General features: G+C 37.7%; 1 long non-coding RNA gene across 1 annotated transcript; it reads left to right on the top strand.

Annotated features, from left to right (window-relative positions):
* The first annotated feature begins 6,187 nt into the window (after positions 1-6,187).
* On the top strand, positions 6,188-10,777 carry LOC117796819. Its single transcript, XR_004621520.1, has 3 exons — positions 6,188-6,270; positions 9,076-9,167; positions 10,669-10,777. It is a non-coding gene; the product is annotated as an uncharacterized LOC117796819 (long non-coding RNA).
* The last annotated feature ends 9,000 nt before the right edge of the window (positions 10,778-19,777 follow it).

Below are 19,777 nucleotides of genomic sequence, written 5' to 3'. Positions count from 1 at the left end.
TATTGAAAACATTGAGCCAATGAGAACACCCACAAGCTCACACCCTAGCTCCTACTTCAACTAGATTTAAAGCCATATACTTGGCCCTCCCAGCTGTTACTGTGACTCTGAGGCCACTCTCCACTTGTGTTCTGAATAATCCATTCTCTCACCTATTTAAGGACTTAACTCAGCAATTATCCATTATCTTTCTCTCTACTAAGTTGTACCTATCAACATGTAGCATGCAATAGTAATTCCCATCATAAAAGGTTCTTTCTGTGACCCTCCTTTCCATTCCAGCCATACTTTATTTTTCTGTTCTCCCTTATATCAGAGCTCCATTAAAGAGTGAAGTTTCCGTAGGAAACTCACTGTTTCCACTTCCTACTCTCTCATCCATTTCAAAACTCACTTTAATCATCCTTTCATATTCATTCCAGGAAAAAAACAAAAAACAAAACTCTTGTCAAGGTCACCTGTGGCCCCTACCTTGCTAAATCCAGGGATCATTCTCAGTCTCCATCTTACTCAGCCACTTGGTAGATTCCACAAACTGAACTCTTTTTCCTTGAAGAACTATCATGATTTGGCTTCTGGGGTGCCACTTTTGACTCTCATACCTCACTGGTCACGTATGCTGCCTTCTTTATTTGTTCTACCTTAACTCCTGACTTCTAAATTTCAGAGTATATCCTGCTCACTGCTAGGACATCTCTCTACACTCCGTTACCTCACCTCCTCTTGTGACATCCTTGCTGTCTCTATATTTATATCTCAACTTGGGCCCTTTTCCCTGAACTATAGATTAATATAATACTTCACGTGCTAGGACCAAATCCTTGGGGTCTTCCTTGACCTCTCTCTTACTCCCACATGACAAATTTAGTTTGTTAGCGAAAGTCCTTTTGGCTTCATTTTTAAGATGTATAAAATATCCAACCATTCCAATAACCTTCTCCATAGCCATCCTAGTCCAAATCATCATGATCTCTTGAATGTATTTCAGTTGTTTTCTGTTTTCCCTGACTCTGCCTTTGATCCCCTAGACACAGCTGGCAGATGATGCTACTTCTTAAAGTATCCTCAAATGTCCTACTCTCTTTCTACTTAGAAAGCGATCTGTGGACCAGCAAACAGTGTATTACCTATGAGCTTGTAAGAAATGTAAAATCTCAGGCCCTAACCCCAGATCTATTGAATCGAAAATTAAAGTTTCATGAGATCCCCAGCTGGTTCATATTATGCACTAATGAGTTGCCCTATGAATTCTGCCCCTCCCCTACAATCACTATTATTTTCCAGATTTCTTGACACACTCCCCCTTATTCCTGCCCTGGAGCCACTACATTTCTTCTCTCCTTGCTACTGGCTGGCTCTCAAATATACCAGTGTTGGGGGAGGTCATTGAAAAGATGTGACAGCCAATTGACCCATGAGCTGGACCCAGTCTCCTCACCCTCTCCCCTGTCCTTGGAATGTGGGTTCTTGCTTTCCTTTCCTGCTCTCAGATTCTGCTTCAAGGACATAGCCATGAGATAGTGATATGGTATTAAAAACGTGACTGAACCCAGTTAAGGCCTCTTTATGATCTTTTAAGATGTGGCAGGCAGGTGAGGGGATTCATCTGCCTTGTTGCCACCTAAGACAAGCCTCATATGTAAGTTACCTTTGCTTATTAAAACTTCCACCTACCAACCTGGAGCTGCCTGTCTCTTTCTTAGGTCCCTCCCTCCCCTCCATGTCAGAGGGCTGGTTTTAGATTATACCGGGAAAGCTCCTGAGAGGGTTGTGAACCAACAACCAGACAGGCTCAGTTGTTAAGGCCTTTGCTCAACTTTGCATTAATTGTTCTTTCTGTCTGAAATGTGATTTCTCCAGATATCTACAGTGCTCTTTATTCATGATTCTGCTCACATGTCACTCTTTTAGAGAGACCTTTGCTGATTAGCGTATCCAACAGAGCTATCCCATTCCCCATCCCTGGACTCCCTCTCCACTTCACCCAGCTTCATATTGCACAACTGATATATTATAAATGTATTTGTTTTTCATATGTCTCTCCATATTATAATGTAAGCTTGATAAAAGTAGAGATTTTATTTTGTCTACGAAGGTAACGTCTGGTTCTAGCAGGCCATCAATAAAATAATTCAAAAATTGCTGAATTAATGAATAAATGCAACATGTACTCCAGCCATATCTGATTCTTTGCCACCAGCTGTACACACTCTATCTGTGCTCCTTCCTCTGTCTTCCTCTGTTGAAATGCCATCCAGACACCAAACCTCCACTCAAACCCTATATCTTCCACGAGGCTTTAACTTCCCCAGGTGAAAATAATTTTTCCTTCCTTTATTTTTGTTTAACTTTCTATCATCGTTATGTCAGCATCTACCACATGCCTCCTGCTTTGTGTATTCAAATTATCAATCATCTGTTTTATCAATCATATTGAGGTATTATTTATATTTCATAAAATACATGCACTATAAGCTTACTGTTTGAGGAGTTTGAGAAATGCATACCCCATCTCACCACTAATCCAATCAAGATATAGACTATTTCCACCATAGTAGAGATTTCCGCTTTGCCCTTTGCAGTCAGTCCCCCTCACCCCACCAATTTCTGCATCAGGCAGTGACTAATCTGGCTCCCATTACTAGGGCTTATTTTGCCAATTCTAGGATAGAATAAATCCTATAGTACAAATTCTTGAGTTTGATTTATTTCACTCAGCAAAATGTTTGAAATTCATCCATGTTTCGTGTATCGGTAGTCTCTTCTTTCTTATTGCTGAATAGTATCTCATCAAATATACTATAGTTCGTTCATCCGTTCTCCCGTTGGTAGACCATTTGGCCATTTCCAGTTTGGGCTACTTTGCATATAGCTGCAGTGAACATTTACATGTATTATTTTGCAGACATATGCTTTTATTGATTTTGTGTAAATGCCTAAAAGTAGAATAGGTAGGTTTTATAATAAGTATTATTTATCTTTGTAAAAATTGCTAACATGTTTTTGAAGGTGGTTATATAATTTATGCCCTCACCAGCAACCTATGAGAGTTTATTTTGAATTTCCCTGGTGACTAATGGTATCTTTTCATGTACTTATTGCTATTCTTATATTTTCTTTTGTAAAATGCTATTCAAGTCTTTTGCTCATTTTAAAAAAATGGTTTGCTTGTTTCTTTATCATAGAGTTGTAAGAGTTTTTCACATATTCTTTATATGCACTTACTCGATACATGTTTATATATTCTAGATATAAGTAATTTGTTAGAAATTGCAAATATTTTCTCCCATTCTTGCTTGGTTTTTAATTTTCTTAAAATTATATTTTAAAAAGTAGATGTTTAAATAATTTTTTTCTTAGTGCTTTTTGTGGTCTAAAAAAATGTATGTCTTTTCCAATGTCACCTTTTTAAAGTGAAGAATTTTGGGGCGCCTGGGTGGCTCAGTCGTTAAGCGTCTGCCTTCGGCTCAGGGCATGATCCCGGTGTTCTGGGATTGAGCCCCACATCAGGCTCCTCCACTGGAAGCCTGCTTCTTCCTCTCCCACTCCCCCTGCTTGTGTTCCCTCTCTCGCTGGCTGTCTTTATCTCTGTCAAATAAATAAATAAAATCTTAAAAAAAATAAAGTGAACAATTTTATCTCTGATTCTAGGCATTGTTCACAGGTATTCAATAGTGATGTCTATGTGATAGTTGAATTCATGATTATTAGAGCTGGAGGAACATGGATCTAATGCAGCTAATTATCAGCCCAGTCATTTAGCTTCATTTTTAAGATATATAAACCAATTTAGCTGATGATTAAGCACATAGGTGGCTAGCTCAAGCCATATGTGACACCATCAAACTGGGATTGAATCTGTCATAATGTTGCCCCTCACTCTGATCTTAGCAGCTTCTGTTCTCTAGGCAGCAAAGAAGCAAGTTCAGTATTAGTCACACAGTTGCAAGCAACAGAAACCAGACCTGTTTTAAGCAATAAATGAATTTATAGAAAGGCTTTTGAGTAGCTTGACAAGATTAGGGGGGAATCTGCAAAAGTGGTCTTGGAAAGCAGGCAGGTACCAAGAGGGCTCTGGAGGCTAAAAGTCCAGAAGATTCTGGCATGATGCTTCCTCTGCTAGTGCTCAGTGGCTCTGCCGATGTTATCTCTGCTGCATGCCTCAACCGAACATCTAGATTGCTGTTGTCTACCAGCTAGAGTGAATTTTAATTCTTCCTTAAATTTTGCATTATTTGTTCATGTCTTAACATTTTGAATAGAAATGTCAAATTCATTGAACATACATTTATTAATCATGTTTTTGCATCTCAAGTAGTGTTCTGGGATGTACTAATGAAAATAATATAAAAATGTTTTCCCTTATGAAGTTTATGGTATTGGGGAAAATGTAGACAATAACAATAAATATGATAAATAAGTGAAATATATAATGATATGTCTGTTACTCATTTTCTGGAAGTAAGTAGAGAGTTTATCTCCCCATTTGGGCTTCTGTAATATTTAAAGTGGGCGCTTCATCACATATATTCAAATGGGGAGTTCCCCAATGTGGGGAAGGAATTGGATGTTGGAGAAGCAAAGAGAAAAGAAAGAAAAATGTTATAAAATGGATGTTGTTTAATTTAAAACATGGATGGATGGTTCCTATTTCCCATTTACCCCATAACATTTATTGACCTCTTTTTTCCAGGCACTGTACAAATCAGTTTCACATATATTCATTTTATCCTCATAACAATCCTATAATCCCTAAATTATTATCCACCTTTTTTTGAGATAAGGCAAATGGGAGTTCAGAGTGGTTAGTCTATTTGAGTTTGGAGAACAGAATTCATTCTTGAGTCCTTTCTATATCCAGTGTTTCTTTCACAGTGCCATTCTTCCAGTTAACAGAGAAGTTTAGTTACTGAACCTCAGATGATGGGTAGTATATTATGTGTTCATCTACCTTCACATGGCTTCAGTTCCCCACCCTCATACATGATAAATTCCATAAATGTCCCTAATCCATAGAATGAGCCTTAATGATTTTACCTATGGCCCTCATCAATATTTCAAAATAATAAGTGGCCCCTAGTGCAGCTGAGGGATGATTATTTCCACTTCTGGGGATAAGAAATCGGAGGAAGAGAAGCAATTATTGCATCTTGCAATGACTGATGAAGTGCTTCTCATCTGTATCAAGTCAGATCGTAAAATACATAAAACTGCATAAAAAAATTAGCAGCAAATAACAAAGTGTTTCTACTGACCTCTAAAGCACTCAAAGAGTCACTGATCTGGGGGTCACAAGAAGGACCATTATCATCGCCTGTTTTCTTCCATTAAGTGTTTACACTTGGCATTCTCTTTGGCAATAAGCTCAAGGTTATGCTGTCAGTGCAAGATCATTAGCTTTACAATTTTTCAAAAAGCGTTTGCCTTAGCAAATCTTCGTCCTAACCTCAATGAACATGTTTATGTCCAGGTGTAAATCCTGTTGCTGGAAGATCTGCTTGCTAATTACACTGGCTGCTGTTCTTTATTTTTCTGTGCGTGAATTGGGCAGCAGAAATTCATCAGAAACCTTTTCTTCCTGAACGGCACTAGTGGAAGTTTTTAGCATAAACTTGGGTGGCTGTGGATTGGTAGGCAATTTCTTTCTGTCAGCTATCCGGGGCAAGGTCTAAGGAACCATGCCCCTTTCACCTCAACATCATCAAGGAAACAAGAAAAAGTGACAAATGTCTAGTTATTTTTGGTTAAAGTGCTGTCAGTTTTGATGTCAGAAAATGTTCAGGTTGATGAATATCTTCCTTTTTTTTTTAAATTTTCTCTAAATGCTCCTTAAAAAGGAAGGCAAAGTACTTGGGTGGGGAGGGGGGTACAGGGCATTTGGTGGATGTACATGAGACTAAAGAAAACTAAGTTTGGTGTGTACTGTGTTCAGGGCTTGAGATTGTCCCTGCCTTAAAAAAAAAAAACAACAATACAAAACCAAATCAAACCCTCAGTCTAGGGGAGAGAAGGTCATGTAAAGTAGTCATTGCAGTGGTATATGATATTCATATAAGAGAATTGTATTTTTCCATAGGAGCAAAAGAAGTGGTTTTTTTCTGGGGAGCACATTGATTAAGTATATAAGTCAAGGTTCTCCAGAGAAACAGAACAAATAGGATTTATTTTTTGTTTGTTTGTTTATCATAGGAATTGGCTCCTGTGATTATGGAGGCCAAGAATTCTCATGATTTGCTGTCTGCAAGCTGGAAGCCCAGGAAAGCTGGTGGTGTAAGTCTTGCCAACTCTAAAGGCCTCGGTGCCAATGACTAAGGGTAGGAGGAGATGGATATCCAAGCTCAGACAGATAAAATTCACCCTTTTGTCGCCTTTTTGTTCTAGTCAGACCCTTAGTGGACTGGGCAGTGACTACTCACATTGTTGAAGGTGATCTTCTTTACTTAGTCTACCAATCCAAATGCTAATCTCTTCTAGAAACCCTCACAGACATTCCCATAAATAGTGTTTCACCAGCTGTCTGGGCATCTCATAGCTCAGTCAAATTGACACATAAAATTAACCATAACATAAGGCTACAAATAGAAGGTGACATTTTTGTGGTCTGACAGGTGATTGAGAGTTTAACCAATTTGTTTTAAAATCTGCTATATATTTCACATTTTCAGTGTTAAATTTGACCTATACAGTCACACACGTATTACTGCTTTTTCTCACTCATTCCTGCAGTTACTATTGAAATATTATTTTGCATTTTTATGTATTACAAAATTCAAATTATATACATATGCACACACATTTTTAATTGATAGATATGATTTGGAAGGCCTCTGGAATCTGATTGTAGGGAAATATTGAGGCAGAAGCACATTTGAAAAGGACAAGGCCTTTATAATAGCCATCCAAGAATCTTGCTAGCAGGTCGTATGTTACCCTGAAACCAAAAAGGCACTAAAACAGGACTTTGTAGAGTCGGAAGATTTGGGTTCTATTTCTGGTTTGGCCATATCGAAGATGTGTGATTTCACATAAAACCATCTGTCCTACTTGTATCCCAAGATTGTGGTGAGTATCAAGCCAAATAAAATAGTTGTATTAGTCAGGGTTCCTCAGAGAAACAGAACCAAGAAGAGATTTAGTATAAGAAATTGGCTCACAGTATTGTGGAGGCTGACAAGTCCCAAGATCTGCAGTCAACAACCTGGAGACCCAGTAGAACTGACACTGTGGTTATAGTCTGAGTCCAATGGCCTGAGAACCAGGAGGGCTAATGCTATCATTCCAGTGCTAAGGCCAACAGGCTTGAGACCCAAGAAGAGCCAGTGCTCCAGTTCAAAATCTGAAAACAATGTCCCAGCTCAAAGTCAGTCAGGCAAGAGGAATTCTCTCTTACTTGTGGGAAGGTTAGTCTGTTTGTTCTAGTTCGGCCTTCAATAGTCTGAATGAGGGCCCCCAACATTAGGGAGGGCAATCTGCTTTACTCAGCTTACCAATTTAAATGTTAATCTCATCCAAAGATATATTTTCTCCCAGAAATACCCAGAGCAGTGTTTGACCAAATATCTGGACATTCAATGGTTCAGTTGAGTTGACATGTAAAATTAGCCATTATAAATAGTACGTAAACTTGTGACATGTATTAAGGTGGCATGTGACAATAATGTATCCATATTAGGAGTTCATGTAGCACTTACCCATTTCTTGCAGACTGAAATGAAGGGGGTATTTATTCCTGTACCTAGTCATTCACTGTGAATTCACATTCGAGGTCTATCATGTATCAGCCACTGTGCTTGGCCTGGGGTTAAAATAGTAAGCAAAGCAGTTCCCATCTTCACATACTTTATCATCTTCTGGAAAAACACTCATGAATCAAGTACTCACAAGCATAAACATTGATAAATTTGTACTTACTGCCAGGGAGAAAATGTACAAGGGGACCATAGTTTTGGATTAGGGGTGGAATGAGTTTGCCAGAGAAGGTTTCCTTGAGAAAATGAAGCATAAACTGAGTTTGGAGGATGAGATGGGGCTAACATATATGAAAAGAGGGGAAGGAAAAGAAATTTCATTTATTCAACAAATATTGATTGAGTGCCTCTCCAAGTTAGTCACTGTTCTAGGCAGTTTGGCTACATCTCTGAATAAACCAGATAAAAATCCCTGCCCTTAGGGAATTTATAGTCCAACTAGGGAAGACAGACAGTAAACAACACACAGTAAATAAGTAAACTGTATAGTATGCTAGAAGATGCTAGGTGATAGGGAAAGAGGAACAAAGTAGAGAAGGATAAGTAGAATCAGTATTGTAGAAAGCGAGAGCAGTCATTTAAAATAGGATACTTGGGTTTGGACTTACTGAGAAAGTGGCATCTGAGCAAAAACTTGCAGGAAAAGAGAGAGCTGACCATATGGGCATGTGGAAGAACATTCCAGAAGGAAGAGCATATGTCCATGTCCTGACACACTCAAGTATAAGTGAGATGTGTTTGAGGAAAAGCAAGGGGGGCAGTGACTGGAGTAGAGTAAGCAAGGGGAGGGGTTGGGGAGAGAAGTGGGAAATAATAGCACAACCTGTGAAGCACAGAGTAAAGACTTCATAGGATTATCTCATTTAGTCCTTACAATAGCTCTGTGAGCCAGGCACAATTACCTTCATTTCACAGATGAACATGATGTACAGAATTGCAAAGTATCTGATTCAAAATTCTATTAACCAACAATTCCATCCATCTCAAAGACTGCAAGAGACTGCAGCATGTAGTGATTAGATCTAATGCCTCTGGGGCCTGACTGCTAGAGTTTGAGTCCTGGTTCTGTGGATTATACGCTGTGTGGTATTGGGCTAGTTATTTAACCTCTCTGTGCTTCAGTGTTCACATTTGTAAAAATGGAATAATTATAATGCTATCTTACATTGTTCTTGTGGATTAGGGGTGAATTGGATGAATTGGATGAATTATGTGAAGTGCTCATGAATAGTGTCTGGCACATAGTAATTCCTCAAAAAGTGTCAGCTATTATATTCAATTTCCTTTTAAGTAGTTGTTCAAACAACTGTGATTCTCCTTCTTCCAGCAAATGTGCAGTGAACATCCTCTATTTTCTGGGTGTTGATGATACCAAGATGAATGACAGCAAATTACCATGGGGTTCTCCAAGTGTAAAAGGTAAGAGTAAGATCTGACCAGGATGGATACTGTCCAAGGCAGAAGATAAAATGATGGATTTAAGCAAAGTATTTAGACTTTCTTCACCATGTTGATAATGCAAGCCTTTGAAAGCTTTTAGGCAGTGGAATAAGCTTACATGTGTGAATACACTAGTGTGACTACAATGTGGGTGTGTTAGAAGGTATGGCGGGAGAGGGGGAAGGGAAGTTGGAAAGTGCTTCTAGAGTTCCAAGAATAAGAGTAAGGGTCTGAGGGTACAGTTAACAGGATGTAGTTGAAGAAATGTGCTGGAGAGACTAAGTATGTGGACTGATTGGATGAGTGAGCTCAAGGAAGCGAATAATCTAGAATCACTCTTACATTTGTGACTTGAGCAGGCCTTAGGGCCAACCATCAAATAGAAAATTGAGACAAAGTGCTCTAAAGCCAAGTTGACAGATCAGAAGATGCCAGATTATTTGGTAAACATGGTAGCCTCTGATGGACCCAAGGTGGTGTGGTTTGTGATTTCTCTTTCCCACAACAATTGCTACCTGATGGCATGTTATCCTGAAAGCAAGTCTTAGGCCAAATTCTACTCAGGACTAAAGCCCAAACATGATTAGCAAGAAGGCACAAAAACCATGTCATACTCTGTACCAGAAACCCAACCAGCACCTTGTAGAAAAGGCTCAGAGGAAAGATTTTGGGACTTTCTGAGAGAAGCGTCAGCCAACCATCTAGACTGGTTAGGTTACAAAGTGGTTTGTGGACTGGTGGCAGGTGGAACCATTGGCACGTTAGCCTCAGGCTCTTGCTGGGTTCTTATTTCATGTTTGTGGAAGGGTAGTGGAGGCTGTAGAACATTTCTAGCCAGTCATCTTTCTTGAACACATTCATTTCTTTAGTAATTAAAAAAAATTTTTTAAAGAGCTCTAATATCCCTTAGGCTAATGACATACTCTGGCGGCTTCGATTTTGATAATGATAATTCAAATGTTTAGTAACCATCCTTGGAACTTGTTTTCTGATAAGGTACTTCAAATACCAACTAAACCGCTCTAGGAAGTAGATTAGAATTAGCTTGTACAACTGTTTAAAACTTAAACACACTCCACACTGATAATAAAAAAAATGTTTTTAAGTTAAATTATTAATATAATAAGAAGGTCTATGGGAAAGTTGTAAATACGCTAAATATAAAGTGCTTTTGGGGTCCACGTGTATATATTTAGCAGGTATTTACATATTCAAATCTAAAATTCAGGAGAGACATTTTGGAAAGGTAGAATTAGGCATCATTAGTACAAAGGGCATAGATGAAAAGGAGGGACAAATTGAACTGGCCTAAGCAATGTACATATAGTTAGAAACTCATTTGAATAATCTGTCCTGAGTAAATTGCTTGATTTCTATTCCACATGGGTAATAATCAGGGGGGGCACACTAATTGCTTGTATAAACTTATTAATCTTCACAATAATTCTGTATGGTATGTATTATTAATCCATTTCTGTAGATAAGGAAACCAAGGCAAAGCAGCTAATTGCCTAACACCACACAACTAAGAAGAAGCAATATGGCACCTGTGCCTTTCATTTAAAAGTCATGTTAGCAACAGAGACAGGTAAGTGGTTTTACTAGGTGAGTGAGACTGCTAGGATTTTCTTGTATTTGCTCATTTTTTAATATAGAAAATCATGTTATTCTCTCTAAATAAAAGCAAAAAGAATATTCTGTTTCTTCCTGTATAAGGCCTGACTCTGTTTTAGAGATTAATGAAGCTTCTTAATAAACAATGTGGTCATTGGGAAGCAGCATTTGTAAATGGCTGGTTGAAAGGGAGGGCAGACTGTGACAGGAACCTGAGGCAGGAGTCTCAGGAACAGGCAATGCCCGATTCTGTCGCCAGGAAGGGAATTCGATTTTTGGCTCCTTGACACAGTCACCGCAGAGGAGCGGTATTTGCATAACTCCTACCAGGTCATCCTTACTGATTGCATCTCTCTGGAGGGCTGTGTGTCCTCCTCTCTGTGCCGCAAGAGGTCTTGAACTGAATTTACAGGTCTCCTGGAGCTGCCAGGTAAAGAGAAATAGCTAACACCAGCTGCAGCACTGGGTCACAGTCTTGAATTATTTGTGCGGCCGCTGAGAGCAAATTCAAACAGCATCTCTGGAGACAGACACAGGCTGCTGGAGCAGTGTGGTGCTTCCACTCCTTAAGGTGGTCCCACTGGATGGGTCTACTCTGCAGGAACTGCGCTGGTAGGAGGGATTGGGATCTCACATGCACTAAAAAGCCCTAATGTTAGACCCTTTCTCGTTCTTCCCAGATGATTTTACCCGCTTGGATAGAGGCGGGGGTCTGTGGACTGTGAGGTTATACATACAGACCACCAGGTTCAGATCCCAGGTCCACCCTTGCCAGTTGTGACACCTTGAGGACAGTGTCCTCTCTCCACGCCTTAATTTCCTTATGTGTAAAATAAAGATTATAGTAATAGCTAGCTCACAGCTATTGGGAAGGTTTTAATAGGTGTAAATGTTCAGTGAGTGTTAGGGGCCATTAAGAGAGTAAGACTGAGAAGTATAGGAGAAGGCATTCATCATATAACTTCAGTTATAGTTCACTACAGATTACTAGGAATTTCATCATTATCTGATAAACAGGACAATTATATGACCGTATGTACTGAATGTGTGTATTTTTCTATTTGAAGCATTTTGTTTAAGAACTAGAAGACAAATTTTTTGGACCACACAATTTTGAGTAGTTCTATTTGGGTTTACCTTTATTTTGTAATATGCAGAAGCCTCAGGAAATGGAAGTGGTCAGGGTCATTTACCATTTCTGAAAGGTTTGTTCATCATGACGACTGTCATCAGAGTGAGCCCTAATTTGTGTTGCATATGGAGTGAGCTGAGCATGTTTACTTTTTACTTATCTTTTATTATTAGTTTACTTAACGATGGAATATAACATTTAACTATACCGTTAGAGATTGCAAGTCGGGTTTTAAAAAAAAAAAAACATTTATTTATTTTAGAGAGTCAGAGAGCACAAGCAGGACAGGCAGAGAGAGAGAGGGAGAGAAAATCCTAAGCAAATTCCATGATGAGTGCAGAGCCCCACCTGGGACTCGATCTTACGACCCTGACATTGTGAGCCAAAATCAAGAATCAGAGACTTAATGAACTGAGCCACCCAGGTGCCCTGCAGGTAGTTTTTAATTGTAAAGCCCTTTGAGCTCTTGTATAGAAGATGACATATAATTACAAATTATAATAATGTAAGCAATATGTTTTATCAAAGATGTGTTTATTTTTTATTTGAACTAGATGATTAGCTGGAGAAATGTATGGTCTAAGTGAACTATATTCATGGAAACATGAATATACTTCAAAGCTGCTGGAAGCTTTAATTTGTTTAAAAATTTTTTATTTAAAATTTTTTCAGCTTCATTGAGATATAATTGATACATGACATTGTGTAAATTTAAGTTGTACAATGTAATGATTTTATATATGTATATAATGTGAAATGATTAACACAATAAGATTGTTATGTAGTTATAATTTTCTTTAGTGGTTACGAACTTCTAAAATCTACTCTCCTAGCAACTTTCAAATGTACAGTACAGTATTGCTAACTACTGTCATCATGCTGTTCATTACATGCCCAGGACGTCTTCGTCTTATAACTAGTAGGTTTGTACCCTTTGACCACCCTTGTCTGTTTCCCACACCCCTTATACACCACACCTGAGAACCACCGACAGTTCCTTTGTTTCAATGAATTTGGCTTTTTGAGATTCCGTATCTAAGTGAGATCATAAAGTATTTATTTGTCTTTCTCTGTCTGACTTACTTCACTTAGCATAATGCCCTCAAGTTTCATCCATGTTGTTGCAAGTAGCAGCATTTCCTTCTTTTTTATGGCTGAATAATATTCCATTGCGTGTGTATGTGTGTGTATCACATTTTTTTCTTAGTAGAATTTATCTTATAGAGCAGTTTTAGATTTACAGAAAAATTGAGCAGAAAATACAGTTCCCATATACCCTCCTGCACAGTTTTTTCTATTATTAGCATGTTACATTAGTATTGTATATTTGTTACAATTGATGAACCAATATTAGTATGTTATCATTAACTAACATCTGTGGCTTATTCAGATTTCTTTAATTCTTATCTAATGTCCCTTTTCTGATCCAGGAAACCACATTACATTGAGTTGTCCTGTCTTCTTCAGCTTGTCTTGTTTGTGGCATTTCCTCAGACTTTTCCTCGTCTCTGATGACCTTGATAATTTTGAGGAAGACTGGTTAGATAGAACGCCCCTCTATTGGAATTTGCCTGATGTTTTTCTCATGGTTAAACTGGGGTTATAGGTCTGGAAAGGAAGAGCACAGAGATGAAGTGTCATTTTCATTACATCGTATCAAGGGCACCTACTCTCACAAGCTTTGTGACTGCTTATGTTGATCTCAATCACCAGGCTGAGTAATGTTTGTCAGCTTTCACCACTGTGAAGTTCCCCCCCTTTTTTTTTCTTCCTTTCCATTCTTTGCTCTTTGGAAGAGAGTTTCTATGCCCAGCCCATACTGAAGGAGTGAGGAGTTATGCCCCTCCTTTCCTTAGGTGGAATACCTACATAAATTTTTGGGAATTCTCTGAATGGTAGTTTTGTTTTTCCCTCTCCCCCCATTTACTGAGTCATTCAGTTATTTATTTCTATCAGCATGGACTCATAGATTTTATGCTTTGGGCTATAAATCAGTTCTTTCCTTCCTTCCTTCTTTTCTTTTCTTTTCCTTTCTTTTCTTTTCTTTTCTTTTTTCTTTTCTTTTCTTCTTTTCTTTTTTTCTTCTTTTCTTTCTTTTTTTCCTTTATTTTTGCTTGAATTGTTCCAGCTTTAGCCAATAGGGAGCCTTTTCAGTTGGTTCCTATGTCCTTCTGACATATCTCATCAGTGTGCGTGCGTGTTTGTGTGTGTGTGTTTTTTACTGCTGTTGGTTTGTTTTTGAGCATGTCCTTATTTTCTGGCTCTACGAGATGCTCCAGGCTCATCTTGTATATTTTCCGCCTGCAGTCCTAGAACCAGTCACTTTACTAAGGAGGCTTAGTTCCTTTTCCAAGAGAATGCTATTAAAAATCATGACCTAGATACTAAGCATGCTCATTGTTACTGAGGCATCATTATTTTAGATCCTCAGTTGACAGAACGAAGATATGTATGTATGTATACTTAACCATATGAATATATATATACATATATAGATTTCTATATAGATATAGACATATATAGATTTCTATATAGATATAGAAATATATAGATTTTCTCTATATATATATTCTAGAAATATTTCTATATGTTACCATCAGTAACTATATTAAATTAAACTGAGTTCATATGCTTTCTCCAATTCTAACTTATTAGTATATGGATCATTCTAGCCTCTTCCCCTTGCTTATCCGTAAATTACCACTCCAGTAGTGAGAAACCTAGCTCATACCATCTGCTGTCTATTTACTTTATTGTTCAATTCCAATATATATGCATTGTTGTATCAAATTTGTAAAAATGGTAACCTTACGGGGGCGCCTGGGTGGCTCAGTCGTTAAGCATCTGCCTTTGGCTCAGGGCGTGGTCCTGTGGGATCGAGCCCCACATCGGGCTGCTCTGCTGGGAGCCTGCTTCTTCCTTTCCCACTCCCCCTGCCTGTGTTCCCTCTCTTGCTGGCTGTCTCTCTCTGTTGAGTAAAATCTTAAAAAAAAAAAAAAATGGTAACCTTATGGGATAACCTTATGGGATATAATGCTTATATGCAATTCTATTACCAAAGTTATGTAGGTTAGCATATTTCCCCTAGCACCCCCTTCAGTGAGGTTGTTTCATATATTTTAATATAATTATATTTTCTTGTCACAGTCTACATTCTTTGCTGGAATCTCCCAGACTCCTAAATGATGGTTTTTTAAATTTGCATACACTTGGGCACCTGGGTGGCTCAGTCGTTAAGCATCTGCCTTCAGCTCAGGGCATGATCCCGGCGTTCTGGGATTGAGCCCCATATCAGGCTCCTCCACTGGAAACCTGCTTCTTCCTCTCCCACTCCCCCTGCTTGTGTTCCCTCTCTCGCTGGCTGTCTCTGTCAAATAAATAAATAAATAAAATCTTTAAAAAAATTAAAAAAAATAAATTTGCATACATTATGATTCACTCTTTGTGCTATAAAGTTCTGTGAGTTTTGACAAGTGCATAGTGTCATATATCCACCATTTACAGTATCAAACAGAATAGTTCTACCGCCCTAAAAGTCTCCTGTGCTTTGCCTATTCATCTCTCCACCCCTTATTTGAATCCTTGGCAATCATGATCTTTTGCCATCTCTATAATTTCACTTTTTCCCAAAATGTCAAGTATTCAAAAACAGTTTGAGTCATACAGTATGTGGCCTTTTCAGACTGGTTTCTTTCACTTACCAATATGCACTTAAGATTCGTCCATATGTTTTTGGTGGCATGATAGCTCATTTATTTTTATCATAGATTTTTTTCACACATATTCCATGGATACACCACAGATTGTACATTCACCTATTGAGGATATCTTAGTTGCTTCCAGTTGTTGGAATTATGAATAAAAGTGCTATAAATATCCGTGTATAGGTTTTTATGTGGATCTAAGTTTTCAGATCAGTTGGATAAATATCTAGGAATGTGACGTTTGGAACATATGGTAAGACTATGTTTAGCTCTGTAAGAAAGTGCCAACTCTCTTCCCAAGTGGCTGCACTATTGTGGATTCCCACCAGGAATCAATGAGAGTTTCTGTTGCTCCTCGTCCTCAACATTTGGTGTTATATTTTTGAGTTTTAACCATTGTAATAGATATTAGTGTAATCTCACAGTTGTTTTAATTTGCAATTCCGTAATGAAAAATGATGCTAAGCATCTTTTCATATACTGTTTGCCATGTGTATATCTTCTAGGTGTATATAGTTACGCAGTTATATCAGGGGTCTGTTGAAATGTTTTATCCATTTTTGATGTTGGTGGTTTGTTTTCTTATCATTGAATTTTAAGAGTTCTGTGTATATTTTGATACCAGTCTTTTGATAGACTTGTGTTTTGCAAATATTTTCTTTCTGTCTGTGGCTTTTTACTCTTTAACAATGTCTTTCACAGTGCAGAAGTTTTTAAATTTGACAAAATCTCACTATTTTTTTCTTCATGGATTATATTTTTAGTATTGTGTCTAAAAACTTATTGCAAAACCCAAGGTTACCTAGATTTGTTCCTGTTTTCTTCAAGAAGTTTTACATGTAGGACTGTGATTCATTTTGAGTTGACTTCTATACATAGTATATGGGTTGGGTATAGATTCATTTTCTGGCATATGAATGTCAAAATTTTCCAGCACTATTTATTGAAAGGACTGTCCTTTATCAATTGAATTCCCTCAGCTCCTTTGTCAAAGATCAGTTGGCTGTTTTTATGGGTTATTTCTGGGCTCTCTATTCTATTACATTGATCCATGTGTCTATCTTTCCCCAACTACTATGATGTCATGATTACCGTAGCTTTGTAGTAAGCCTTGCGGCTCAATAACTTGACATCTTCCCACTTTGTTCTTCTTCAGTATCATGTTGCTATTTTGGTTCTTTTGTCTCTCCACACAAACCTTAGAATCAGTTTGTCAATATCCACAAAATAGGTTGCTGGGATTTTGATTAAAATTAATTTGAGTCTGTATATCAAGTTGGGAAGAATTGACATCTTAACAATATCAAATATGGAATATTGCTTCATTTATTCATATCTTCTTTGGCTTGTTTATCAGAGATTTGTAGTTTTCTATATGTAGATCCTTTACATATTTTTTAAGATTTAAAATTTAAAAATTTTCAAATACCTTAGTATTTCATGTTCTGGGAGCTATTATAAATGATAGTATGTTTTTTATTTCAAATTCCAATTGTTTATTACTGTCATATAGAAAAACAATTGACTTTTACATATTGATTGATTATCCTTCAACCTTGCTAAAAATGGTTATTTGTTCTAGGAAGACTTTTTTTTTGGTCAAGTCTTTGGGGTTTTCTACAAAGATAATTATGTTATCTGCAAACAAAACAATTTTATTTCTCAAATTGTATAGTTTTAATTTCCTTTTCTTGTCTTATTGCAATAGCAAGGGCTTCCACTATGATGTTGAATAGTAGTAGTGAGGGGGGATATACTCATCTTGTTCTTAATCTTAAGACAACAGCCTCTTGTTTCGAAGATTAAGTATGATTTTACCTGTAGATTTTTTATAGATACTCTCTGCCAGGTTGAGGAAATTCCCCTCTAATCTTCATTTGCTGAGAGTTTTCACCATGAACGAGCTTTGGATTTTGTCAAGTGCTTTTTTTGCATCAATTGATATGATCACATATCACCTTTTTTTCTTTAGCCTGTTAGTGTGGTGGATTACATTATTTCATTTTCTAATGTTGAATCAGCATTGCATATGTTGGACAAATCCCACTTGTTCATGGTGTATAATTCTTTGTATACATTATTAGAGTTGACTTGCTTTTTTTCCATCTATGTTCATGAAAAATATTGGTCTGTAATTTGTAGTTTTCCTTTTTATAATGTCTTTTTTTTAATTATGATATGTTAGTCACCATACAGTACATCATTAGCTTTTGATATATGTTCCATGATTCACTGTTTGCATATAACACCCAGTGCTCCATGCAATATGTGCCCTCCTATACCCTTCACCAGGCTAGCCCATCTCCCCACCCCAAAACTCTCAGTTTGTTTCCCAGAGTCCATAGTGTCCCATGGTTCATCTCCCCCTCTGTTTCCCCACCTTCATTTTTCCCTTCCTTCTCCTAACTATCTCCCTGCTATTCCTTATGTTCCACAAATAAGTGAAACCATATGATAATTGTCTTTCTCTGCTTGACTTATTTCACTTACCATAATCTCCTCCAGTTCCATCCATGTTGATGCAAATGTTGGGTAATCATTCTTTCTGATGGCTGAGTAATATTCCACTTTATATATGGACCACATCTTCTTTATCCATTCATCTGTTAAAGGGCATCTCAGCTCTTTCCACAGTTTGGCTACTGTGGACATTGCTGCTATGAACATTGGGGTGCATATGGCCCTTCTTTTCACTGCATCTGCATCTTTGGGGTAAAAATACCCAGTAGTGTAATTGTTGGGTCATAGGGTAGCTCTATTTTTAATTTTTTAAGGAAACTCCACGCTGTTTTCCAAAGCGGCTGTACCAACTTGCATTCCCACCAGCAGTGTAAGAGGGTTCCCTTTTCTCCACATCCTCTCCAACATTTGTTGTTTCTTGCCTTGTCAATTTTTGCCATTCTAACTGGCATAAGGTGGTATCTCAATGTGGTTTTGATTTGAATTTCCCTGATGGCTAATAATGTTGAACATTTTTTCATGTGTCTGTTAGCCATTCGTATGTCTTCATTGGAAAAGTGTCTGTTCATAACTTCTGCCCGTTTTTTTATTTGATTATTTGTTTCTTGGGTGTTGAGTTTGAGAAGCTCTTTATAGACCTTGGATACCAGCCCTTTATCTGTAGTGTCATTTGCAAATATCTTCTCCCATTCTGTGGGTTGCCTCTTTGTTTTGTTGGCTGTTTCCTTTGCTCTGCAGAAGCTTTTTATCTTGACGAAGTCCCAAAAGTTGATTTTTTTCTTTTGTTTCCCTTGCCTTTGGAGACGTGTCATGAAAGAAGTTGCTGTGGCCGATGTCGAAGAGGTTACTGCCTATGTTCTCCTCTTTTATCTTGACGAAGTCCCAAAAGTTGATTTTTTTCTTTTGTTTCCCTTGCCTTTGGTTTGTGTATGGTGTGAGAGAATGGTCGAGTTTCATTCTTCTGTATATAGCTGTCCAATTTTCCCAGCACCATTTATTGAAGAAGACTGTCTTTTTTCCATTGGATGTTTTTTCCTGCCTTGTCAAAGATTAGTTGACCATAGAGTCGAGGGTCCATTTCTGGAGTCTGTATTCTGTTCCATTAATCTATGTGTCTGTTTTTGTCCTAGTACCATGCTGTCTTGCTGATCACAGCTTTGTAGTATAGCTTGAAATCAGGCAATGTGATGTCCCCAGCTTTGTTTTTCCTTTTCAACATTTCCTTGGTGATTTGGGGTCTTTTCTGGTTCCACACAAATTTTAGGATTGTTTGTTCCAGCAGTTTGAAAATGGCATTGGTATTTTGATCGGGGTGGCATTGAAAGTATAGATTTCTCTGGGTAACATAGACATTTTAACTATGCTTATTCTTCCGGTCCATAAGCATGGACTGTTTTTCCATCTTTTTGTGTCTTCTTCAATGTCTTTCATTAGTCTTCTGTAGTTTCTAGAGTACAGATCCTTTACCTCTTTGGTTAGGTTTATTCCGAGACATCTTATGGTGTTTAGTGCTATTGTAAATGGAATCAATTCCCTAATTTCTCTTTCTTTCGTCTCATTGTTCATGTATAGAAATGCAACTGCTTTCTGTGCATTGATTTTGTATCCTGCCACATTACTGAATTGCTGTATGAATTCTAGTAATTTGGGGGTGGAGTCTTTTGGGTTTTCCACATTAA

Source organism: Ailuropoda melanoleuca, chromosome 16, assembly GCF_002007445.2.
Source record: "Ailuropoda melanoleuca isolate Jingjing chromosome 16, ASM200744v2, whole genome shotgun sequence".
NCBI lineage: Eukaryota > Metazoa > Chordata > Mammalia > Carnivora > Ursidae > Ailuropoda > Ailuropoda melanoleuca.
The sequence above is the reverse complement of the archived record's forward strand: the minus strand, read 5'-3'. Positions and strand labels throughout refer to the sequence as shown.